At 46.0% G+C, this 26,881-nt stretch overlaps 1 protein-coding gene and 1 long non-coding RNA gene across 3 annotated transcripts in view; one reads left to right on the top strand and one right to left on the bottom strand.

The window, feature by feature from the left end:
* The window catches only part of SLIT3 (slit guidance ligand 3), a 598,007-nt gene that overhangs the window by 305,565 nt on the left and 265,561 nt on the right, over positions 1-26,881 (bottom strand). The gene's annotated exons all lie outside the window — the stretch shown is intronic.
* LOC109489534 lies at positions 3,852-25,199 on the top strand. The gene is made up of 3 exons (XR_002142546.2): positions 3,852-3,919; positions 4,780-4,834; positions 25,137-25,199. It is a non-coding gene; the product is annotated as an uncharacterized LOC109489534 (long non-coding RNA).

The raw sequence follows: 26,881 nt of genomic DNA, 5'->3' as shown, positions 1-26,881 counted from the left end.
ACTTCCATTCTGCCTCATGTATTCCCCTGCAACTTTGGAAACCCGCCGCCTGCTAATTCACTTTCCAGATCCAATGTAGCTGTGTCTCTGGATGATCATAACTTGATTGACTCGGCTGAGGTCTGCAAGACTCTCAGAAAGCTATCATTAATTTGAAATGATGCCAAGTGTCACACGGGTAGTCCATTTGCAAACATTCTCCTCCTTCCTTTGCCAAAGAGCAAGCGTTCTATGCAGCTACCAGCTCCCTTCCGCGTCACCCCTCTGTGCTAGGCTCCTCCAGCCCACTCAGCTGTCTATGCTGATGAAGAACAAACCAATAGCAATCCACGGAGGTCATATTCGGTCCGCTTCTGTCACCCAGAGTAACCAGCTTTCCCAGAAGGGGCTTAGCATCCTGATGGCACATCCCAACATCATAGGAAGTCGCTATAAGCCACCAAACCAGTTCCACACACATTCACTGAGCTCTCACTTCAGATGAGGTAGCAGACATGCTAAAGGAGAGTGCCTGTCCCTCCCCCAAATTATAAATGTAGTGCAGGGAAAGACCAGTGAGCAATGCTACAACACGGGGTGTAATTAAGTACATGCTAAATGAGCACCATTTTAATTATGGTTGGAACATATTTTGAACTATTAATTTGTATCTATTTTTCATCTATTTTCTCCTCTTCTGTCTTCTCTCCTCAAGCACGTAGCCAATCAGCCTTGCCTTCATTGCCCCAGAGATGGTACAAAGCAGAGAGAAAGGAGAAGTCCCTCGCAAGACTCCCTGGCTTTGACAGTCTGAAAGCTGATGCCCAGAGTTGAACCAACAGGGTGTGTGGAGAGCGAGGGGAGCAAAAGAGGAGCTGGATGGAGGAAGAGGCAAAGTGAACTGGAGATAACCAAGGTAGAGAGAGGCTTTTTCCCAGAACAGAAAGAAACATCGCTGGGCTGGGGGCAGAGGCAGGAGGAGAATGAGATCATGAGACACAGAGAGAGGCAGAGACAGAGAGACTGAGGCTGGGACAGCTGGGAGCTCAGGCAAAGAGGACTCAACCTCATGATTCTTGCCTCACCAAGACCCCCCACCCCCAAAGGCAGCAGCTGTGTTGTATGTCCAAGAAAACATAGGACCAGAGGTAACTCTGCAAAAACAGTTCTCAGTTCCCCAGTGTGACCACAGAGAGAAGCTGGCCCTAGTGCTGCCAGATGGAGGCGGGCAGGGGCATCACAGAGGTAACTTGCTTGGTTTCTGCCTTAGACACTGCACGAGGGTGCGGCCCAGACTGGGAGTGGACCCCAAGCCATGCCCACCACGGTTTCCTGGTGGCTTGGAGGGATAGGCCAGAGACAATCTAGGACATCCTGTACCGGGTGGGTTTCCTGTACTTTTATTTGTTAAATCTGGCAACCCTGGATTGGGCTTGAAGGAGAAATTAAGTTGACAAAAATTCGTATCTGAGATTCATACAAAAACTCATTTGTAGACCTGAAATGGTACACTGTGATTCACGCACATATAACACCTCTTATTTTTAGAGAGCTTTACAGTTTATAAAGTGGCTTCACATATACTGTACCATTTGACCCTCCCAATAACCTGGTGAGATGAGAAATGTGGGACTAATTTTTTCCAGAAGAAGATTCAGGGCTCAGGGAAGCTAAGCCTGCTGAAGTCGCCAAGTCCCCGTGGGCCAAAGCTGTAACGCAAACTGGCCTCAGCTCCCAGGCTGCTCTGCTCTGGGACCCTGCACTGCCTCCGGGTCCCAGCCCGGCCCAGGCTCTAGCACTCCAGACACGACACCATTGAATTCAGTTCCACATGCCTCTCACGAGCTTCTGTGAAGCATGAAGTTTTAGAGGTGTCTGGTTCCAGATGACCTCTCTCTAGTTTGTAGGAGAGCCAGAGCCAGAAAATGCTTTTGCCTGGGCAGGGTCTCCATCACCTGTGGGTTCTGGGATGACAAGACTTTGGATGATAATCCTTTGGGTTCGTCATAGTCCAGGTCAGATGACAACCACCTACAAATCAGATGGCTTGATTCCTCTGCTATGCAGTGAGGACGGTGTGGACGGTGATTTCTGGAGAAGGAGGCCAGACGTTGGGATGCTTTGCAGACCCCTGAGGAGAGCAGCTGGAGGAGTGCTCTGTCCAGCACACTCAGAACAGCCTTTGCCTCGGGGGAGGGGCCCCGCTCTGTCGGAGCTCAGGGTTTTACACATCCTAAAACCTTTACTTACGATGTCGGGTCAAAGGGAAGGGAAGAAAAACTCAATGAGACTTGAACAGTTACCTGGTTCTGCTGTCAGCAAATGGGCTGCAGCTGTTTTTGCCATTACAAAAGCTGGTGCTTTTTTTTTTTCCCCCAAGTATGTCGTAGGAAATAAAGAATAGGATCCTAGGGAAGCCCTATGTATACCACTGCCCACTTTGATCAAAATTTCATTTTTCACTCTATACAGAGGATTTCAACGACAGGAAAATGTTATTTTTCTTTTCTTTTTTTAAAGTGCTAGGAGACAGCAACCAGTTTTATTGTCATGTTTCATTCTTTATACGTTGATACATTATAAATATTATTTATTGCCCACTAAATAGTTAACACTAATAACGATGACTCCTCATTGTTGGCTGAAGTCATTTTCGGGGTGTGAGAAAGGGCATCTTGCAGACTGGAAATGAGACAAGGATTTTGATGATCACCAAAACATTCATTACCAACATCTATTTTGTAATGTGTCCAAAGCACAATGACATAAAGCTCGGCAGACCTGTGGTAAGTGTCTCTGAGAATTTCTTTCCAACATCTCATCGACTTGCCCCCACTGACTTGGGGCAAGTCCTGCAAGGAGCTGGGGCCATTCTTGTGCCAGTGTCAGGACTCTTGGTGGACATACCTGGGCAGGAGGAATGCACTCAGGGCACGGTGCTCCTTCTGACCAGTCTGGCTCACCTGAATGGACCACAGGTCAGCAGGACTAAGCTCTGTGCCAGCATTCCAATTTCCCTTCCTCCACCCCGGGCCAGTGACTTGTAAATGTAGAGGTTCTGCTAAGCACTGGGATTTCATTAAGGGCCTTGTTAAAATTTACTAGAGTCAAATAAAGAAAAGATCCAGTCTTGGAAATCATTCTCCACTTGTGTCTCTCCTTCTCCCTGCTTCCCGCCCCCACCTCCAATCCCACTTATTCATGTATTAAACAACTAACTACTGAGCAGATTCTGGAAAGTTGCCCATATCACATCTCTTTAGAAATCATTTCAGAAAACGCCTTTAAGAAGGTGGGTCACCTCTTTCCATTTGTCTTACACTGGCAGGTCTGGTGCCTAAGCAAATAGGCGGTGAAGCACAACCGTGCAGAATACAGAGAACACAGATTCTTAAGTCAGGCCCGAGGTAAGTCCTGGCTGTTGCACACGACCTGGATGATGGTGGGCAAGTTCCTTCACTTCTGTGATTCTCACTTTCTGCATCTATAAAATGGGACTAGTACTGTGACCTACTGTGTCGCATATTGTGAGGGTTAAGGAAAATAATGCATGTCTACTGTCTACCCCAGTGTCTAGAACATAGCAGATGCCAAAAATGTGAGCTATCAACAGGGGGTCTTTTGGAGACACTGCCTATCTTTCTGCAGCATCACTCCGTCTTCTGTCTAACAGAATTTTTGCTGGCTACTGAGAAGAGGAAAAGCCACGTTCGTGCTCCTGGACTCACAAGTTGTCCCATCCTTCTGTGATGTCATAATTTGAGCTACAGCCCACAAATCTGAATGCTAACAACCCTGCAACCAGTCCCCACCTCCCACACGCTCTTCATCACCCACTTGCACCCAACATCTGGGGCCTCTGCTTCCACCCTGCCGTTTTGTGAGCCCGCCACCGCAGTTCCATGTCCAACATTACTCAGAGAGCCGGTATCTGCAGGAGGTAAGCATACCAGGGCCTCCAGGATCCAAGGCAGGAAGCCTCCCTTCCAGGGGAAGCTGAAATGTGGCAAAATGGGATATAAGCAGGGGCATCTCTTTGGTTTCATGATTAAAATTGAAACCTGATTCCTCTGTTCTGGAGGACCCGACCACAGGTTTCATTTTTCAAAGGACCCGGACGCTTATTAAGGGCCAGCTCATCCCCAAGATTGGGTTACTTTGCTTTCAGCCGCTGCTTGACCTCTCCTCAAGCCCATTCGGAGGTGAAGCCCTACATGGAATTGAATCTGCACTACACAGGCAGTCCGGGGCAGCCAGGGCCTGAGGCAGCTCCTTGGGCGACAAATATTTTTTGAGCAAGCCTGGCTCCTTCTACTTGTCTGGGTCTCTGACCAGGTGTCCACCCCTCAGAGAGTCCTTTCCAGACCTCTGCATATAAAGTCTCACGCCTGCTGTCTCCTCTGCACATCTGCCCTTTCCATGATCTTCTGTCGATTAGCCCAAAGCCTCTCATGTCTACATTTGCTTACTTGTGCTTACCTGCCATCCCTAGAGCGTCAGATCCCTGAGAAGAGAAGTTTTACCTGTCTTGTTCATGCTATGGGCCTGGCACGTGCTAGTTTTTGCACTGAGGAGATGAGGGAAAAGAGTGAAAGACTTACAAAATGCCACACAAAAATCTAGAGTCCTGCCTGCCTTTGGGGCTTGGAATATAGAGAATGCTCTGCTCAGGAAGGAAGGGAGAGAGGGAGGGAGGGAGGGAGGGAGAGAGAGAGGGAGGGAGGGAAGGAGGGAGAGAGGGAGGGAGAGGGAGGGTGGGAGGGAGGATAGTTATGCTGTTTTTCTTTTGATGTCCTAAAGCTTTTTGGACTGACTATACTCTCTGACATCGTACACGAGGCCTGAGCAACTCAAGGTAATTGTATCTGGAAGCGTCACCAGCCATTATACATCATGCATATTCTCTCTCCTGCATACTCTCTCTCACTGTATCTAGGAAATGTACTGAACCCCAATTGCTGAGGGCCCAGATATCTAAGTGCCTGGAGTGGTAAGTCAGTATAAATTTGATGACAGCCAAGAAATCTCAAGCATTGGTAGGCGAAACAGCCTGATGAGGGAGGAGAGAGAACAGAAGTCAGGGTTTTCCTCTGACTTAAATCTAAAACTGATTAACAAAAAGAACAGGTCAAGACTCATGTCAAGCTTGTTTGCCTCACCTGGCCATGAATGCTTTCCTTTGCTTCTCCGTACACAGGGCTGCAGGGAAGGAAGGGAAGCAGCGTACAGAAGGGGTAGCTGTGTTTGCAGGAGGAGTAAGAAACAAACCTCGGAAGGCCGTAATGACTTTGTAGGCTATAGAACAAAACTTCCAACAGGGCAAAAAGCAAAACCTGGTTATTGAAGAGGGCTATACATCCATGCAAAAACAAACTGCAGCCCAACTAACCAAATGAAAACAAATGATCACCCTTGACAAGTAGATATATTTGGCCCAGTGTGGAGTTTCTATTACAAAAGAACAGAACAGGAGTAGCTCTGGCCACCGCCCCCCCCATCATGGCAACTACCGCTACCTTCCCCTCCCTGGGCAGCTGTTCTTATGTTTAGGGTGGAATGCTCCCGTTAAGGCAGGTTTAGGGCATGTTTCCTGGTGACCCTGAAGCCAGCGGTGGGGGAGCACCTGCAGGTGTGCATTTAGTGGCTGTGGGCACATCTGCACAGGGACGCTGGAATTCTGAGTGTCAGGAGCCAGTGAGCAGTGGGGTTCCAGAAGCCAGAGTTTGGCAATATGCATGCATGCACACACATGTGGACAGGCAAGGACATTTTCTGCCAGGATTGTCCAAAAGTGATACATAATCAGTAGCTGTGGAACTTTGTATAAGAACCTGTCTAAACTGTTCTAACCTCATTGATAAAATTAAGACATGGGAATAGGTATTCCCTAAGGGTCTTCCAGTTTAAAAATTCTATACTTTTATGTAGACATTACTTTCTCTCTATACTCTTCTGATTTTCTCTCCCTTGCTCTTCCTGTCTCATCTTCTGCCTTTCTTTTTTTCTTCCGCTTGGCTAAGTCCTCTTCATCTGCCTCAAAGGCGCCTGTGACCCCCCGTAGTTGACCCGGAAAGCCAGCAAACCAGCAGTTGTTTTCAAAGGTTTGGAGTAGCTGATGTCCCACAATTATGATTCAACCATCTAGTTCCTAGGCTCTAAGATGAATCCCCAAGTCTCTTGTCGAGCATTAAAAAAGACATACCAGCCAGTCAGCAAAAGAGAGTCTCCTGATTGAGTCCTGGCAGTGCAGAGCAATACATAGAGCCACTGCACCAAGAAGTTTAGTCAAATACAGAAACAGGTGCACGCAAAATCACAACATTTCTGCTGCAGAAATCAAGACAGAGCTCAAGGGGGAAATCTAGCAACTAAGGTATCACGCTGATTATGGGAGGAGTGAATTTTAGGCATCTGAAAAGCCTTCCTAGGATAGGGTATGATAATGTGCAAGTTAAGCAAAACACAGTATCATCATTCTTCATTAAGTGCATCTATTCCAATAAATTGAGAAATCTCATCATTTGGGACGGACCCATCCATTAAGCATATATAATACATGTAGTGATCATTAGCAAAGCACTGTCTGCTATGACCTGAACTAAGCTCCTCGTGCATACCTCATTCAGTCCTCATAATAAAATCGGACATTGATGTCACACAGTGTTAAGAGCGTGTCACTAGTCACACAGATTCTGTCCTTCTCTACACCTCAATTTTTTCCTCGGTGACATGGGACAAATAATAGTATTTGTCCTTATAGGAGTGGTGTCCTTTTTCAATTAAAAATTATATAAAACACTAAACACAACGTTAAGAATGTAGTAAATGCCCTGTAAACGTTATTTATTATTGGTGGCATCGTTTTTGCACATATGGCTACTAATGTCTGGACAGCGTAAGTAGTCTCTCCGAGGTCGCATGGCTATAATGTGGTTTGAACTCAACTTGGTCTGTGACCACACCCTCTTGTCCCTTGTGATGTAAGCTATCACTGCTTGATGGTGACTTCTTTACGTTTTCTGGTAAACTTGGCACTGACTATGGATTTGTCCTGCAATCTGCCTTTAAAAGTCATTGTGAATCTGCAGTTCTAGTAATCTTACTTTGGAAAAGTCATGCCAACGTGTGGCGTCTACAGTAGGCCTTCCTTCGAGTTAGAGATGCCTGCGGTCTTTCCTTTGAAGGAGGTAGATCAGACTGTTTCATCAGCCTCTGTGATTCCTCTTTGCCCATTCCTATTTCTGGATTCTTCTGGGACATTCCCTTCTGTTCTTTCCTAACGACCCAGCTCACACCAGGCCCTGGGGGTCCCCAACACAGAAAAGTCAAGGAGTGAGCCAAGAAGAGCCATGGCATGAAATGTGGCTGGAAAGGCAAAGACGCGGCGATGCGCTGGGGGCTCTCACCAAAAGAAGCTTCTAAGGAAAGGAAACCAGCCACCTTGGGGAACATTCATAACACTTACGCCAACCCTTGCTTGCATCATGGCTGGAAAGGGCAGGCCAAATTGCACACCTTCTGCAGCCAGCTCCTCAACGTCAGCTGAATGCCTCCCGTGAGCCTCTGTAGAGCAATGGGGCCACACTTCCTGTAGGCTGACCTCAACGGTGCGTGCTACCGAGCTAACTAGGAAGGGTAGCAAAATGGCGTGGATAACCGGTCCTAAGAGGGAGCTCTAGAGGAATTTTGTCTATAAAGAGAGGAAGAAAGAGACTAAGAGAAAGAAAAGCCTAAGGAATGCCTTAGTGTCTTGAAGCAGCTCTGAAGTTTTATTTGGTTTATTTGCTTCTATGGGGAGAAGTCAGAGAAGTAATCTGGAGCCAACGAGGATCAAAGAAAGGAAAAGGGGCTTAAGCTGGAGAAACATTCCAGCTGGACAAAACAAAGCCCTTTTTGAATGCAAAGCTGATAAGATTGCCAGGTTTTACTGCCCAGTGAGGTTATGGTTCTACCTGTAAAGCTTCAAAAAACAATTCTAAGAAACCCCTCTTTCTCCATCCCCCAGTCCTGTATGTTTCCCCCTTATACCACTTGTCTCAGAATTACCAGCATCATTTATACCATCCATATTAGAATTATCTAGAAAGCTTATATAAATGCAAGTTCTCAGGCCCCACCTCTGACTCCATGGAGTCAGAATCCCCGGGGCAGGGGGGACGTGGGTGCTCCATAGCCCACAATTTTTCCAGCTCCCAAGGTGATTCCTATCTACGCAGAAATCGTCGAGCAGTCCCCTGTCTGCAAGAGCGGCGTGAACCAAGGCAAGTGCCTTCCACCTTGAGTTTTCTGAACGGCTGCATTTTATCAAACTCATCAGAGGGCTGCAGCAGAGGGCCCTGAATAAAATTCAGTGAAAACTGCCCCTTTTGGGAGGTGGGCTGCTCAGTGCTAGAGCACCACCCTGACCCCAGGGCACAGCCACGCTGCTGAACGGAAGAAGAAAAGGGTTCGCTTTGGGAACCCTTGCTTACAGAGAGACAGCTGAGAAGGGCTGCCAGGCCTCACGCTGGAGGGTCAGGGCCGGGGAGAAACTTCAGCTCAGGGCAAACTCCAATGCCCAGAAATCAGATCTGAGTGCAGCACTGCCATCCTCTACTAGAGAAAGGAATCTTTTTTTTTTTTTTCTTAAGATTTTATTTATTTATTTGACAGAGCACAAGCGGAGGGAGGAGCAGAGGCAGAGGGAGAGGGAGAAGCAGGCTTCCTGCTGAGCGGGGAGCCCGATACAGGACCCAGTCCCAGGACCCTGAGATTATGACCTGAGCCGAGGCAGACCCTCAACAGACGGAGCCACCCAGGCGCCCCAAGAGAAAGAAATCTTAAGAGTAATTTATTTTTCTCCCTCCTCCTGTCTCTGAGTCGGGTGTTCAACTGTGGACACACACTCATTGATTTGCGCTTCACCCTTCAGTGCCTTGCAGTCTCCTTACCAAGGGACTGGAAACGTCTGCACCCATTCGGAGGTGGGCGACTGCTGGTCCTAGGGGAAAGGAGAGGGCTCTCAGGCAGTTTTCTTTCTTTATGGTTTTTTGGGCCTGCATAGTTTTTTGGTTTGTTTGTTTTTAACTCCTTTTTTTTTTTTTTAAGTATAATTAACATGCAGTGTTATAGAGGCAGTTTTCTTTTTCCTTCTACTGCAACTACATCTTTGGAACATGAACACATGGGCCGGCATAAGGGACTCCCTTCCTTGGGTACTCCTGCCCTGACTTTCTCAAGGTTACGCAGAGCACATTTTTGCCTCTCTCTGCGGGGGTGCCCGTTAGCACCCAGCATCAACACCTGGCCACTGTGGATTCTCCCAGGCTGATTTGCCTCCTCCCACTCTGGGTTGCTGGGTGACAGGGGGGAAAGGGGTGGCCAGGGTTGTTTCACAGAACTTTGAGCTGCACGGTGGAGAGGGGAAGGGAAGTGACACAGGGTTAGGAATAGGAATCATCCAACTGTGTCAACTCGTTCACTACAACTGTGCCTCTCTCGCCAGTGCAAATGCTTCTCAGATCTGGGAGTTGCCATTTTTCAGAGGAGGGAAGCAAGTGGTGGAATGCCTAGAAGAAACAAAACTGCCTGTCAGTCACAGCCTCATTGGAAGTCTTGATTCTATTCCTTGCTTCACAACCAATTGTGGGTTGTGCCATATGCAATTTGTTACTAATTAGAGTCCCAAGCTAATTCAGTTAAAAAAAATAAATTAGAAAAACCTGTAGGATCACTCCTACGTCCATACATTCTGATAGCTTCCTTGAAGGAAAAAGAAAATTAGGTTTAACTAGGTGAGTGAATTTGTCTGTACCTTGCATCTTATTTCCTATGAACTCAGAAGGCCCATATCATAAATGTTACACCCATGGGCATCTCAAAAACTAACGGCTTTGCAGTATTTAGCAAATTGTGATCACCCTGCCTCTATCATTTGCTTAAACCAGCTGAGGAGCATGCCAAAAATGCAGATTCCTGGGCCCAGTCCAAAATACTGAGGGTGGCATTCTGAAATCTACATTTTTAATAAACGTTCTCTTCATAGCTATCATGGCTTTCCTTCGAAGCATAGCTGACAACATTTCTCTTTTATAAGGGATTAATTAAGTCCTTCAACTTCCTCTATAGTCTCTGAATCCATTTTCTTTAGCTGCCTCCAGCACCCAGAGAAAATGCACATACTTTTTTTCAGTTCTCTGCAAATAGTCTAAAATGTTCGTGGTCTGTGTGTTCCCAGGTCTAGGAAAGAGACTGGCAAACTACAGTCCTCAGGCTAAATCTGGCCTGCTGCCTGTTTGTGTAATAAAGTTTTATTGGAATGCAGTCATGTCATTTTGTTCACATATTGTCTACGGCTACTTTTATATTGCAAGGCACAAGTGAGTATTTGCAACAGAGACCATATGGCCTGTGAAGCTGAAAATATTTCCTATTTGGCTTTTTGTATAAAAAGTTTGCCGAGGGGCTCCTGGGTGGCTCAGTTGGTTAAGTGTCTGCCTTCGGCTCAGGTCATGATCCCAGGGTTTGGGATCCAGCCCCATGTCGGGCTCTCTGCTCCGCTCCTGTTTCTCCCTCTCCCTCTGCCTGCTGCCCCCCCCGCCCCCGCTTGTGCTCTCGCTCTGTCAAATAAATAATATCTTTAAAGAAAAAAAAAGTTTGCTGAGGGGCTCCTGGGTGGCTCAGTAGGCTAAGTGTCATCCTTTGGGTCAGGTCATGATCCCAGGGTCCTGGGATGGAGCCCCGTGTTGAGCTCCCTGCTCAGTGGGGAGTCTGCTACTCCCTCTCCCTCTGCCCCTCCCCCTGCGTGTGCTCTCTCTCTCTTTCTCTCTCAAATAAATAAAATCTTAAAAAAAAATCTTTAAAAGTTAGCGTTAAGGAGTGAGGTCCTTAGCATCTTCAAAAGCAGGATGGGAGATGAGGGGTTGCTGCTTGTTTACAGGGGCAAGAGAAAGGGGAAGGAGAATCAGGGCAGCGGTTGCAGGAATCGATTTTCCTGCGGGCCCTCCTCACATCCTGCAATGCCAGCATGCTGAGTTTATTCCCCCCATCGATGACTGGTAGACGCCCTGCCACACACAGTGCTAGAGGAGGTGACTTGCCCCTTTCTCCAGGAGATCATTAGTCCCAGGGGGGATGGAGCAGTCTGGCATCAAGGTTAGAATCTTGTGGAACACCATGAAGTAGAGGGAAAGAGTTCTGATAAGATGTGGCAGACTTGGCTCTCAGATCTTTCCTACAAAAATTGGCTATGTACCTTAAGGCCAGTCACCACCCCTTTGAAGGCATGACTTCCTCATCAAAACAAGTCTACATCTTTAAAATGTCAGAACCAGACTGGATTTTAGATATAACTAGCTCAGTGGTTTCCAAATCCAGTTCCAAGAACCCCTGTGATCCTTCAGAGGTGCCTCAGGATCTTCTGAAATGTTTAAGGGATGGGCAACGGGCAGATTCTGGGCATCCCACTGATTGAACCAGCACAGACGTTTTATTTATTTACGGTGGGAGAGTGTTTTGAAGTGATAACTAATATGTTCCACATCGCACCCACCAATACTCATACACTTTCTCATATCCAAACACACAGGACATAGTCTACCTTTGCCTTAGGGATGGATTGTCTGATACAATAAAGAGAACAAAGACATCAACTCTTGGCTTTTAAGTTTGAAAAATCTAGATCTGTGCTGTCCAATATCTGGCTATCTGAATTTGTGTCAATTAAAATTAAACAAACAGTTCATTGGTCATACCGGCCACATGCAGCTGTGGCTACCATAATGAACGTGTCCATTATAGGAAATTCTGTCAGACAGTGCTGATCTAAGCCCTAAGAGTACTTGGGGTATACTGGATTAGCCTGAATTAGTAACCTTCCTCCTCCGAAGATTTTTCCTGCTGGGTAAAATATTTAAAAGGATCATGAAGGGAGTTGAGACACAGATGGGCACAGGATAGAGACCCCTTTCTTCACTTCTCTCTGCCAAGTACCAGGACTGGACATGGATGGAATAAGGGGAATGATAGAAGCAGAGGTCTGAGCAGACATACTCTGCCAGGTGGAGCCAAGTGAGGAGGCCACGTCTCTCAGAATTCCCTTTGCTCTATCCTGGTAAAGGAGCATCAGAGAAGAACGGATTCATGGAGGCAAATAGCAGCCTTGCAGGAAAGATAGTCTTTGAGAGTTTCCCAGAGCCTCTGAGGAGCAAGGAAGTAGAAGGATCATTTCCTGTGCTGGGCAGAATTCCAGGGAAGAAGGAGGTTGGATGGAAAGAGGTGGTTGTCTTATTGGATGCCAAGGTAGACAGACTTAAGTGCCATGAACTAGATTCCCATCACTTCCTTCTGTATGTGCGCATCACTTAAATATTCTGGAGCTTGGATGCAGCCCTGGAAAGAGGGTAGGGAGACGCAGAAGGGCCCAAGATTTCGTTTTTGTGGAAAGTGGGCATGTGAGAGGAATTGTTATATATACTGATGTTTGCAGACTGAGTTTATATCCACTATGTATTTCTTATGTTTGTCTTGTACAAAAACAATCCTGCTGCTAAAAATAATGAAAGGCTGTATGTGAGCCAGCGACCAATGTTTCTTGCATCTAAGGGTATCCTGTTGGACACAATGTGTCTGGGGTAACAGGTAGATGTAGGAAGCAGTTTTAGACCCCTCGCTGTTTTAGATGAAACATAGGGTGTGGAAAGGTGACAGGATTCTCTGGAACTTGCCCTAACTCCCCTCCTGAGGAGAACAAGAGGCATGATGAGTAAATGACAGAGAAAGTGCTCTGTGCTTAAAAGCAGAAGCACACCAAGAGGGAACACGCCCCCCTCAAGCTTAAAGCCCTGCTTCGCTCCACAAGAAAATGAGCAAACGGTGAACAGGTACTAATAAGCAAAAATGCATCACCTTCTTAGTGAAAGCACTGTAGCCTTTGTGCTTCTAGTGATGACATTCTCTGACTATAGGAAGATGCCTAAGGAAACGGGAGCTCCAGCTTCCATTATCTGAGCACACCCTCTCTCTCTGTGTTCCTGAAAATTTCTTAAGTTATTTATGGTCACACCAGCCACAGTTTGATCACCCTGGACACCCATCTTTTGGTGCGGAGCTGCACAAATGTCCAGGTGCACACAGGCATGGCTCATGTCAGCACGCCTTACAAGAAGGTCCTGAGAACCAGGGCTTTGGGGTGAGTTCTTCCATGAGGCCCACATGCTGGTATCCAGGGCGGTCTGTACCTCAGCAAAGTTGGCCTTGGGGTTTCATTTACTCCATGAGGATAAAAAATGGTTTGTTCTTTGTTAAAAAAAAAAAAAGGTTGTGTTATGTTAGAGCTCTATTAAAAAATGGGGGAGTGAAATTTTCATTTAGAGAAAAGTGATTGTAAGACTAAAGATTTTCCCAGGCCCTTATGTTCTTTAGCGACAGCTCTAGACCTCTGGGTTGGAGGCTGATAGCATTGAGAGGAAGCTATGGTAAGCTTTCCCCCAAAGGCTTCTAGGAACCTAAGGGACTTCTAAGCTCACTGGGAAGTCTCTCTCTCTCCTCATTGCTCCCCTCTGTTTTCTTTCCTTCCCACTCCTAGCTACCTTCTCTCATGGTTGTCTTCTGTAATCTTCACCCTGCCTCCTGTGCCGCAAGCTCTCAGACTCCCCCACCATACTAAAGGCCATGTCTGCAAGGTTCTAGCAGAGATAGCAAAGCTTGGGTGGGTGTGTTGGTGTGAGCAAGGGAGCCAGAGGCTGGATTTTCTACCCACATTTCACCCATCTCTTCGGACAGAGGGGAGCAGGTATCCTAAGGGCAGGTGCATTTTTGGAAAGAGATGAAGGACTGAATTCAGGGAAAGGGAAAAAACTGTTTTCTCTCCCCAGTGGAAACATTTCTATCCTGAAGGTGGAGAATTGTATTCTCCCAGAGGGTCACATTGGGTGCATCCTGAGCTAAGGGCCACATGCATGCTCCTTTATGTATCCTCAAAACCAGCTCTGAGGTAGCCATATTTATTCTTCTTTTATGAGTAACCCGTGGGAGGATCAGAAAGGATGATCAGTCACGCAGCTGATAAGCCTCTGAGCCAGGAACTTCATTCCAAGAGCTGAGTACTGAATGTGAATGCAGCACTGAGGTCTAGCAACTGGGAGACTCCAGGATGGTGCGTCCACCCTGGGAGGAACAGAGGTGTTGGAAGGGGCTGTGATAACAGCTTGTGCTTATCGTGCCTTATCTCATGAGCTACAGGGCTGGGATCCCATTGAGATTTTCGAGTTTGAGTCCCCTTCTAATAAACTATACTTCCCCAATGTGAGCTGTGGGCAGACACACTTTCTCTAACTTCAGGAGGCAAACTTTCCCAGTGGGGAGAGAAAGCTGTCGGTCACAAACCTCTCGCTGGGCAGTGGGAGCGGATATACTTTTCCTGCCAGAAGTTGCCAGAAGGGCTGTGAGACTTTAAGGTTGACTAAGCCGTAATCCTACTCTAGATCGAACTGCTGCTTCCGTTTCCAGAGCAACAGCGCGGAATTGGGAGAACATACGTGTTATCAGATTTGGACAGGGAGGCGAGCAGCAGTGTTTGTCACTGGGAACGGAGTGTGACACAAACAGCCTGGGCTCCATGCCTTGCCCAAGCTGTCACACGCACCCCATCCTCCAGAAGCAAACTGATAGCAACCCAGAATAAACCACCCCCTGCTTGTCTTTAAAGAACAGTAGCAGAGGAATGGGGTCTGGGCAGGGGGAAGGGGGAGGAGACAAAATGAAGAGAAGACACAAACCGAAGACACAGTGCAGTTTCAAGCAGTTCCTACCTAGGCGTCTAGAATTCTCACAGGGCCAAGGGACTAGAGGCTGACTGTGGCTCCTGAAATCTCCAGACACACCCAGATCCCACCGAACTAGAAGACAGTCGGTGCAACGAAATGACTTCTCACTAGGACATGGCTCTTCATAAATGGTGCTGGTGCTTTTTCAGAGAAGAGGTCTGAGTGGAAGGGTGAGACAGGGCAAAAAGTGTTGGAAGTTTCAGAATGCAACCCTTCCTCCTTTGCTGGCCCCAAATTCAGAGAAGGATGTTAAGAAGGGACTTCTTTGGATACAGTTCTGAAATCAGTCAGAGAGTTAAGAGGATTTAAAAAATTATCTTGGATCCATCTGGAATCTTAAAGAAACAATCACTCAAAGGAGTGAATTCAGATAATTCCAGCCCAGTAATGGAAGAAGCAACTTGGGTTCCTAAGTGCCTGGATCATTCTGGAAGGTCATACTTCCTGCATGTCTCCTCCAGCACCTCTGCCCTGTGGTAGATTCTGTAGACATGATGTGCAAGAGACCAAATCAAGGGGGTCCAGAGAAAAGTGAAGACACTCAAATTTCCCTGGAACAGATGGTAAATTCTTCACTCTTTTCTTGTCTTTGATTTTGTTTTCTCATGAGTTCCTTCTGTAAGATGCACTGTGGGTAATCCAGGAATCCCATTCCTACCTGGCAGAGCCCAGGCACGTAGGAACCCGGACTTCTCTGTGGCAAAAACCCCAGGGGATGGCTGAGACCAACTTTCCTCTTGATAGAGAGGGAAGCACACAGCTCTGGAGGCCTCCCAGAGTCACGGTATGCAAATAATTCAACAAATGGTCTAACAGCAATGTTGTCAGAAAAAGAATTTCCAATTCTATCACCATGGTGACAGCTCATCAAAAAAAAAAATCTAAATCTAAAAATTGCCTTCTTTTGGCTGATGAAAAATAATAAATAGGGCTTCTGGGGCTTGTATTTGCATTAGCCCTCACTGCCACCCCCAACGCTCCCCACCTCCACCCTCATATCTGGCTGGATCCTCACACAGCTTCGGCCACCTGTGCTTCCCCAGGATGCACTTGAGCCCAGGAACTTAAAACAGGAGTGGTTTATTCCCCAAACTCCCAGATTCCCAGTCTGCCCCCTCTCCCCATGCTCTTGCTGGCATTCATTAACCCTTGACCCCGGGTTTATCAGCTGTCCATAGCAATTTCACAGACAGGGCATTTCTGGAAATAGCTACGAGCTCCAGGTTGTGGCGACTCCAGGGATGGAGTACTCATAGGAGAAGAAGAGAGGAGAATGTCCTGAGGGTCTGAGGCAGAAATGGGCACTTGTAACTTCCTTCTGTCTTAAGGGCAATGCCACAGCCCAACTGTCATATTAAAAACTGGACTGTTTAAGTCTCCAAAGCATCTTGCAACAGACAACATGGATACTTTGCCATTTCTAGAACTGTGATCCAAGCAACTGATGAAAGAGTGCAGTTTCCAGGAAGCGGGGCCAGGAGCAGCAAGATGTCGTTGCGGCGGCACTGTGGCATCTTGTAGGGACAGGCACATACCAGGGAGCACCTGCCATCCAGTGCAGATGAGTGGATGCTGACATGGCCACACAGGGGAACACTGCAAGATTAGGATGAACAAACAACTGCATATCTATGGCTACTGATGGGGAGAGATGCCCATGATATGTCCTAAGCAAAAAATCAGGCTACAGAACGACATACATAGTGTAATCCTATTTAAGATATATATTTATGTGCATACACACATAAAAGAGTAGAAGGCTATATACCGAAGTGTTAATGACTGTTACCTCTGGAAGTTTCTTCTTTTTATCTTTATGAAATTTTGGTGCCTAAAGCAATATTTTTATGTGGTGAATTTGTATTAATATCATAATCAGGAAAAAAAACCCCACAAAACCCTAAAGTGACTTTAAGAGGGACTTTTCAAGAATAAGAGATAGGGATCAGGTATCTACTCTACCAGGCATTGTGGTGGGAGGCAAAATGAAAGGACCATATGGTCTGTGCCCTTAAGGGACTAGAAGTCTAAATGAGGGGATGCAAGAAATCATCACTAGGTCCTAGATCTTTAGGAGTAAATGAGCTAAACATTCAATGATGCTGGATCATTTTCACATAGGTAGACAGACATAGTTTGGTGGTGAAGAGGGAGAGGTCATCTAGATTCCCATCCCATATGGATGTGATCCTAGATCAAGCTGCTTATCTGCCTGGAGGCCTAGTTTCCCCATCTGAAAGTGGGGTTAATAACAGGAGAGGTGGATCCATGCCACAGGATTGCCGTGAGGTTTCAAGGGAGTAAAGACAGAGCACAGTGCCTGCAGGGGGACAGTCAGGAAACGCCAGCTATTACTAATGACTTCGCCAAGGGCTCTGGGAAAGCAGGTGTGGGCTCAGCATAGACGTAGGAAAGCACTTTGGCATCACGTCTCCTGATGCCAGTGGTCATCTACCTTCTGAAAAAGACCCTTCCTTTAGCTTAAGTGCTGAAAGAAGTTTTACATTAAATGGCATTCATTTTCCCGGGGAACACGGGAAGCCTGGCCCACACCTCCCTGGCATGGTGCGGTATTTATCATCGTGCTTAAATCTGTGGGTGACCTAATCTGTTGATGAAGCCAATCAATGGCTCCCCCCACCTCAAGCAAATGACTTGCTCCCCTCCAATCAAGAGGCACCTTTAATCTGATTCCTTTCCACTCAACTCTCCACCATGACCCACATGTCATTTCATTCCTCCTTTCCCCTCCTGCAAGTAATCAGCCTGGTCCAATTTGCTTGTATAAACAGGAGGCCTAGGTGGGGGGACGTCACTTGGCCATGGCAGCTCTGCTTTTTATACATCCCCCCGCCTTGTTTCCTGAGACCTTTCAATAGAGCCAGACTTGGAGGAGAGTTATATTAAACAGTTTGACTCCAAACCTAAACAGCCCCCGAAGCATTAGTGGTTCAAAGATCTCCTGGTGCATTTATGAAAAGCCATTGATCTGGGAAGAGGTGTTAGCGGACTTGAAATGCACTAAGAAAACCCCTTTGCTGGCAGGAGGCAGAGTGGTTTCCATTAAGGATCTGCCCTTTATCTTGTCACATCACTGACCTGCACAGGCCGAGATGGGTATTTCCCCTTGCCTTGAGAGGAGGTTGCCTTTGGTTAGAAGCTGTGATAAGAAAGCCTTCATTTTTGAGACAGACACAAAGGACAGAAGTGACTTGCTTTTCTGAGTCTGAACCCCAAATCTCCTTTAAATTCTAACTTCTGTGATCACCTCTGATGTATATGAGCCTTGAGAACACCATGGGTCATTTCCCCAGTGTTTGGTTCTGAGGACTTGGGGAAAAAAAAATGCAAACCCTGGGACATCAGAGCTTTAGGAACTTGAAATACTACCTAGAACAGGGTCCCTTCCTCAACCCAGAGGACCGCTTACCAGGTTCAGAACAGTGTAGACTGCCTTAAATCCCCCTTCTGCTGCTTACTACTGGGTGAGCTGAGATGCATTCTTTCCAGTCTCTGCCATGATCTTCTCAAGTAGAAACTGGGTCTGATGACCTCAGGGGGTTGTTGTAAGGATTAAATATGGTAACACATGTAAAGTGCTTTGCACAGAGCTTGGCATAAAGTTGACACTTGATAAATGCCAGCTATTATTATTGCTTGTTATTACTATACTATTATTTACACAGTCTAAAAATTATAAGCAACATTTTGCATGTCATGCACATGTGCATTTTCCTGGGAAGAGGTCTATATACTTAATTTTCATGTTCCCCTTTAGGGGTAGAACCGCTAATCCAGCTAGGCTTTCTCCTTTAATTGATGAGTAAAATCATGCCCAGAGGGTTAGAGTGTTCTTTCCATAATCACATGGTAAGACAGATGCGAGGCCAGAACTAAAACCTAAAATCTGTTGATTCACTGTCCGGTGCTTTGCAACATTCTGGAAACAATAGCCAAAGTAGCTCAAGCCTAACCCAGTGTTGCACAGAAGAAGGGACCTATAAATACATGTGAGACAGGACTGGACACATACTGAAGGGGTTAAGGCAGAGGGAATGTTCAGGGGTCTGGAGGTGTGATGCCTATGGAATTGCCAAAACTGCTTGACAACAATAACTCGACACAGAGGAGGTGCACGAACCAGAGTGAAGGGGGAAAGGGTGGGGGCCACCAGCAAGAACCTGCCCCACTTCCAGACTCCTTTGCATTTCCCATGTATAGCAAAGCACATTTATCCCATAAGCTTTATAAAATCTAAGAGAATATGAACATTTGACCTAGGAAATAAATAATTCTGAAGTTCTGAGTGATTGTACCTCCATTTCCCAGAAGGTGCAGCCCCAGGATTTTGAGGTTTGCATTCTTTTTTCTTTGACCAGTTTCTTTAAAATACTTTGACTTTCCCAGGTTCAGTGGTTCTTGAAGTGCGTCTTGGGACCGCCACCATCAGTATTACTGGGAAACGTGCTGGAAATGCAAGTTTGGGGGACCCCCTTAGACCCACTGAATCAGAGAGTCTGGGGCAGGGCCTAGGAACGTGCTTTCGGAGGGTCTCCAGGTGACTGTGAAGCACGCTCGACTCTGAGGACCATTTATTTTTAGGCCACTGGTGTGGCAGAGAGACCTAGCAAGGAAAGAGAGCTTGGAAACATCTTCCAGAAATTTGAATCCCTGGAATACTTTTTTTTTTGGTATGAAATAAACTGAAACTAAACTAGTAACCTAGTTCCTCTTGTATTTTGCAAACAAGAGATCTCGGAGGGAAGTGGAAAATAAATTTCAAGGCCTTTCATCTCAGTTACAATGCCATGTTCATTTAGCATTGTGTGGGGAGGAAGGGAGGGAGGGAAGGAGGGGCAGCAGTTAGGCTTGTAGAGGAGAATACACAATTCCAATGGAATCCACTGTAATTTAGGGGCAATTAGCGTCTGCACATTCTCCATCCATGAGGCTCCATTAATCCAGTTAATCCTTATCTTCCAATCGAAAACAAACACCCTTGATTGTACTTGGGATCCTTTTAACACGTTCTGCCCACCTGGATGCTGTCCTCTGCCTTGTAATCCAGAGCTTTTAGGAGCCACTTCAGCTCCTGGGAAGGGGGGATGACCCACCGTCTTGGCTGGGTCCTCCCAGCCTCTTGGAAATAAGCCCTGTCCCAGGCTGCACCCTCGCCTGAAGCACGCGTTCTCTGGCGAGACCTGCCCTCTCCCTGTCATTACTCAAGTCGTTCTTGGTACTCCCTTGCTATTCTGGGCAGCTGTCCCTGACAGCTTCTTGACTTCCCCTTGCCTAAGTAATGCAAGCGCTTGGATAATAGTAATGCATTGCTAAGGCAATTTGCTGTTTCCCGTGGCCTTTCTTATTTGTGTCACATGATCCTGCAAACTACTGCAGTAACTACTGCAGTAGTTTTTGCCTTTCTCCACTTCCCCACCCACTCTCACACCCTCTGCAATTTATAGGTGGGGGCCACTGAGGCTTCCTGGGGTTACACGACCTACCAGAGTCCCACAGTTAGTAACTGGATGACAAGGTAAGTTCAAGCTCAGGTCTCCAGATTCAAAGGTGAAGATCTTCCTGCTACGGAACATTGTCTCTTTCTGTCGATGCACCTAAATCCATAACGCTGATGAATAATGCATTTGTTCTTTCACTGTGTTTATGTCTTTGGGATGACTTTGTATCTATGAAAATCACTGCGTCTTCCTTCATTTCAAAGCCCTTAAGGAGAAGAAATCATATCAGGCTCAAATAATAATGTAAAGTGCTTCTACCTATTCAAAATATTTTCATTTTATCTTACTTTGTCTACAAAACAATTCAATGAGTTAAATAGGATAAGCAGTATTATACTTATTTTAATGGTAAGGAAACTAAAATTAGGCCAATAAACGCAACTTACTGGCTCAGAAAGTAGAAAGTAGTATCATTGGGAATAAAATACAGATTTCTAACTTCTGGAGCTGTATTTATCTACTAGACGTGTGGTTTTAACACACTGGGTTCTGAGAGCAGCAGAATTCTTATATGCTGCCTCGGAACTTCTGGGGGAGCCAGGGAAAGATGGGGCTGGCAGGGCTCTGGGGATCCTAGCCTGGGTTTAACTAGAACGTTCCCTCCCTTAAAAAGCAGCTTGGAAACTGCTGGTAGGTTGTCATTTCCTGCACGGAGTACCCAGCATGGTAGTAGTACTAGTCAGGTATAGACGGTAGCTTCGGGATGGTGCAGCTGCAGGGGGTCCTGATCCGCCTAGACGTTCTTGCAAACACTTATGACGTCCTGACTTGCTCTCAGGGTAGGAGGTGAAAACTGCACCCTGTCCTCAGACAGGGTAAGCTGCCCTTCAGCCTTTTCATATTCTGTTCATGAATTCAACAAATATTTGTTAAGCAGGGGCTACGGACTAAGTTCTGTGCTAGGGTCTGGAACTAGAATGGTAGGAAAACCAACATGGCGGTGACCCCGCCTCTGCACTCCTGTAGCTGCGTACCAATAAATAATTCCAAAACATAGGAAGAGCTATTACGGACAGATCGGTCAGCGGCACGGAAGAAACAGGGGGGGTGGGGGAGGGGAAAGGTAGGGAATTCCACCCCATGGAGAAAGCACTGAAGTGAGGTTTTCTTGGCAGGGTAGAGCGAGAGGGAGAGCATCCCCGTTGCGTGGAACAGCAATGTCTAGATATGGAGCAACAAGAGTGTGACCTGTTTGAGGGGTGTCCAGGAGGTGAGCTGGACCACAGTGTCAGGCAGAGCAGGGCTCAGGATTTACGCAAAGCAAAGTGGACAGCTATTGCAGAGATTTATGTAAGGAGTGTCATGATGGACTGACTGGTTTTTAAAGATGATTCTGGCTACCGTCCAGACCAAAAAGGTCAGGAGTATAAAGTGAAGAGACGTTTGAGGAGTCTCATCAAGGTGGTTTCGTATCTAGGTAACCTAAGTGGCCCAATTAATCTCTAATACTGGAAGTAACCCTGAATGCTCTTGAGTGGGGAGCAAGTTATCAGGAAGGAAATCCACAGTCACACAGTGAGAGGAGCCCTTGAGAGATTTTATAACTCCACGCAGAAGACTTTAGAACAGGAGTGGTAAAGCATAGACAGTTCTACTTCAGGTTTAGATGGCCAGTTTCCAGTCTTGCTCTACCACAAGTTTTCTATGTAGCATGAGGCAGGCCATCTAACTAACCCCTAGGCCGCATTTTCCCCAGTTGGACAAGGGGCTCCTAACCTAACCACAGCTAGTTATCAGGCAACCTGATTACACAACGTAAGTGCAAATGCTTTGTAAATGGTTAGGCATTCTTAAAATGCAGGATGCCATTATCGTTAACCATGTCGGCATACACAAAGTAATTATAATTAGAGTTCTGAGTAAATATGGAGTAGCATTTTTATCTCCAATTACATCCCAAAAGTAAGTTACGAGACACCAAGGAGTTTATGTTCTCAGATGGGTTAGAAGTTTCAACATGTTCTACCATAAATGCACCTTTATTTTTTCAATGATACAGGTTACAGAATTACTCAATAATTTTATTCTTTAGAATCATCACATTTACTCAGAATTATGATTACAATCATATTTGCTTCATACTCTATTACCCAAACCTTAGTTGTTTATGTTCCAAAGTCATACTTTTAAACCCATAAATATGTAAATATTAACTTGATATTTTATTTAAATTGAATTGATATACATTCCCTTCCACTTTTAGTTTTAATGAATTTAAACCTAAAGAATATCACTTTGAAATATTTTTTTCCTAATTCACATCACAATAGTTGGAAGACTGTTAACATACAAATAATCTAAACTATCTAACAGGATCTCACATAACACCAGCAGTAACCACTATACTTAGGAAGTAATAGCTTATCCCATTCATATTTCAGGAACTTTTTTCAATATCAAAATTAATAGGGCCTTTCCCTAGCCCACAGGTTCGTAACATTAGAATCATCTGGAGAGCTGTTAAAACTCTTGATGCCCAGCTGGATTGCAGATTAATTAAATCAAACATTTCCAAGCATGGGACCCTCAGTATTGTTCCAAGTTCCCTGGGATGATTCTCATGTGAACCCAGGTTCACTGATCTACAGAGAATCACTGACCTACATTCTTAGGTGCCTTCCAGGACTGCCTGGGCCTCCTTGGATTGGCCAGATATTAAGGACAGACTACATGGGGAGAACCTGACAGTAGGGGAGTCAATCGCTGTTTTTGTCTCATTCAGAAGGGAATGGCTATCTGGATAAAGACAATAGCGGTGCTACTACTGATAGGTGATATGAAGTGAGGGCTAACTTTATGGCAGGTACTCCTCCAAGTAGCTTATAAGAATTCTTTCATTAGTATTCATAGCAACACAGCAAAGGAAGCACTGGAACAATCTGTTTCTGAGATGAAGCATCTGAAGCCCAGAGAGGTGTAGTGCCTTGGCCAAGGTTACACAGGAAGTAGTAAGTGACAGAGCTGGAATGGAGGGTCCTTTAAAGCAACCCCAAGTTTCCCTCCTTTCATATGGCTTCCTACTTAAACTGGATACCTTAGGGCCTAGAATGCTATTACACAGACCAGAATCTCCTTTCTCTGTGCCTTTTTATTAGACTTCTTTCCCAATCCCTAATTTTGCAGATGAGTACATGGTATTGATGTGAAAATGAAGACCTGTAGAGGTTGCATGATTTCCCGGGCCATACAACCACCTCCATGCGTGGTCTTGTGAGAGTCCCCTAACTTCTCCTGGACATGCTTCTTCTCATTTCTGCTGCAACAATAACCGCCTCTGCCTCATAACCACGAAGGTTAGAAGAAGAAGAGGCATCCGAAGTGTTGGGGTCCCCACAGCTCCTTGTCCTGGAGAAGGCCCCATGGGGAGGGAAGGATGGTTCCCAGCAACCCAGAAGTCACTTTTCTCCTTTGGAGGATCCAGTTACACCCAACAGACTTCAGTCTGAGTAAACAAAACCAGATGAACACACCTAGGGGATCTTCGAGCCCAGGCTCAGGTTTTAGCGCCCAGCTACGGGGAGGTGAGAAGAGCCTGTCGTTTTCTAAAAGAGAGAGGAAGAGACCACCCTCCAATTATGCAGCAGATTTTGCTTCACAGTTGAATAAAGGGCATGAAATCGGATGTTTTTCAAGCTCAGAATAAAGCAGTGGAAAATCCACCTCCCTTCTCCCTCCATAAAGAACATCTAACGCATTGCATTTAATTTCCGAATAGGGCAATGTTCTTTTTAAGGGAAATGTTAAGCAGGGATTAAAGACGCGATGGGCTGTGTAACTCTATCCTCAGCCCTTTCATTGTTAATAGTAATTTTTTTGGCGGCGTCTGTGCAGAGATGTGGGAAAAACCAAAGTCTTATGTAAATGAGAATTGACACACTGATAAACCAAGCGCCAGACCTGAGGTCTTAATTACACAGGAGTCTAGATGTCAAAGTGAATGCAGCTTATTGACGTTCAGAGATTTCACTCAGTATTAAGTTGGACGACCTTCTTCCGGGAGCAGAGAGCAAAGCGCAGGTTTCTCATTACTCAGGGCCACGTTCACAAACGGCAAAGGGCTATGTTCATGCCTGGGCACTTTTCTGGATGGAATATGTCCCTGAGCTCTGACACCCTTGCCTGCTTGCAGTGGCATAAGGAAAGCAAGGTGTTTGCAGGTGTTTCCGGCTGTGGAGTAAACGGCTGCTAATTGACAACAGTTCTTAAAAGCAAAGGTCTCTAATGGCATCTGGCCCTCTCCCCTCCCCTCTGCACCGCCTTCCCTGCCCATTTGGTGTCATTTGTGGCCTCTGAAGCACTGTCAAGGCATTATCTCATTTCAACACCGAATACTCTGATGAGATACATGAAAGCATTAGTAGCTACTTTTTAAGGCTGGGAAGCCTGCAAGGTCAATAATTAACGAGCATTTATGTTGCTGAAGATGACACTTGGGGGGCGTCTCTAGCTCACACAAGGCGCTGCCGGCAGACTGGAGTGTAGTGGGGTTTGTACCTCCTGGCCTGCGGCTCTTTGCATTAGCTTGACACTATGGCCATTATCCTAGGGGGTACAGGCTGTGTTTTTAAAAGAGGCTTGGGCAGAACCTAACAGTTCTCAGTGGGTGTCAGGGTCTTTGCCTTGAAACAGAAAAATAATACATGGTTTCCTTCCACTTGTACTAATTAAAGTGTCAGGATGGAGCCCCAACACTGATTTGACACATGACACGACGTCCTGTGTAATCTGACGTGTCTTGCGCTGACATCAAAGCCCCGTCAAGGAAAATGGAGTGGGATATTTAGTGCGTGCCCGTTGCAGTGTGACATATAACTCCATCCAGCTTTATTCACAGGCCCTCGCTCACCAGGAGATTAACCCGTCAGGCCGCTGAGTGAGAAGGGACGGAGCAGACCCCGACAGGAGGCCCGAGATGCAGGGGAAATCCAAACAAATCCACCTGATCAGGGAAGACTCTCCTGACACCTCGTCCTCCTGTGGACATCTGTGCCAAGTGCTGTCACAGCCACTGATGTGGCACTGGGTCATTTATGACTGCCTTATGACGTTATTTCTCACTGTTGTCTTTGCATTGTTGTTCAACAACTTTGTGTAATTGTCTCTTCTCACCCCAAATAAACCTCAGCACCCCAAATAAACCAAAGGGAAGGACTAGCTTTGGTACGTGTCTGTCCTAGCAAACATCTCTAGTGATTCCATGAAGCTAGCTAGCTCTTTCTGTTTTTGTTTTTGTGTTAATTTTCGATCTATCATGCACCAGTACTTTTGTAGAATACAATAAAAATGAAATATTACAAGAATGAACACGGATATGGATGTCTTAGCAGTGTCAGACTATGCTGTGTCTAAATGTTTACTCTTAATTTCTGCATTTATCTGCCCCAGACCAGGACGATAGAGTTTGCCAACTGGCACAAATCTGTGGACCGCACTTTGAGTAGCACTAAACCAGAACACTGGGATGCCTGCAACAGTGTGGAACATAAGGGAGCTCCTTGCTATGTAACTGTTGATTGAATAGATATGTAATGTATAGATAACATATGTACACACACATTATCTCTCTACCTGATATATTCATGTCAAACATAGCTATATGCACATACATCCAATTAAATTATACTTTACACTGTACGTATAATTAGAAGATAGGATTACAAAACGGACACTACCTATACCTAGGAGGAACAGGGGCATTTGAGCTAGCAAGTTGGCACTAAGACCCACTCAATGAAAACGCACACGTGGAAAGCGAGTTATGACTGAGCTATGCCTACCCAGTACTCTGTGTGCTATCTTGGTGGGTCATACTCCTGTTTTACCCAAGGGGCCGTGAAGCTCATTGAGGGTAAGTGATTCACAGCTATTTAGTGATGAGAATAGGATTCAAGAGCAGCTCTCACTCCACACAGCCCATATTCCTTCTGCTGCACCACGTGAATTTGGGTAGCTATGTCTTACTCATGGGTGTGTTCCTACCACCACTTCCAAGCAAAGACAGCTGTAAAATAATCATCAGTGGGCTGGCTGAGGTAGGTTTCAAGTGAGAGCAATTCTACGAATGAGCTTCTAGGAAGTTGACTCCTTAAAAGAAAAGCCTAGAGAAGAGATGACCCCTTCTTTTGCTGGACATTGAAGCATCAGGAGGGGATGGCTGGGATGACCTATGGCCATCTAAGACCCAATTAGAGAATGGTGTCCACGCACTGGGGGAGGCAGAGCACCAAGAGAGCCATGGAGAAGCAGGGCAGCAGCCCTAATAGCCTGCATCTAGGGGATTCCCCCATCTAAAGACTTCCACTGTGTGAAATTAGGATTTTCCCTGCTACCCAAAAGTAGAGCATTCCTATGAAGCCTTTTGTAAGCCGAAGTGGCATAAAGCAAAGAAGAAGTCACCATTTTGTGAAAGCAAAAATCCTCTTTGGATCTCCTTCAGTTAGCAAAAACACGTGCTAAGGTAGGTCCTTCATAAAAGTGATGTGGCATCAAGTGAACTTTCAGAGAGCTGGGAAACCTGTACACATTCCCTTATTAAAACTGATTTGAGTGAAGGTTGTTCTGTTACTTGCAGCCAACGAC

Source organism: Ailuropoda melanoleuca, chromosome 3, assembly GCF_002007445.2.
Source record: "Ailuropoda melanoleuca isolate Jingjing chromosome 3, ASM200744v2, whole genome shotgun sequence".
Classification (NCBI taxonomy): domain Eukaryota; kingdom Metazoa; phylum Chordata; class Mammalia; order Carnivora; family Ursidae; genus Ailuropoda; species Ailuropoda melanoleuca.
This window is presented reverse-complemented; position numbering and strand designations above follow the sequence as displayed.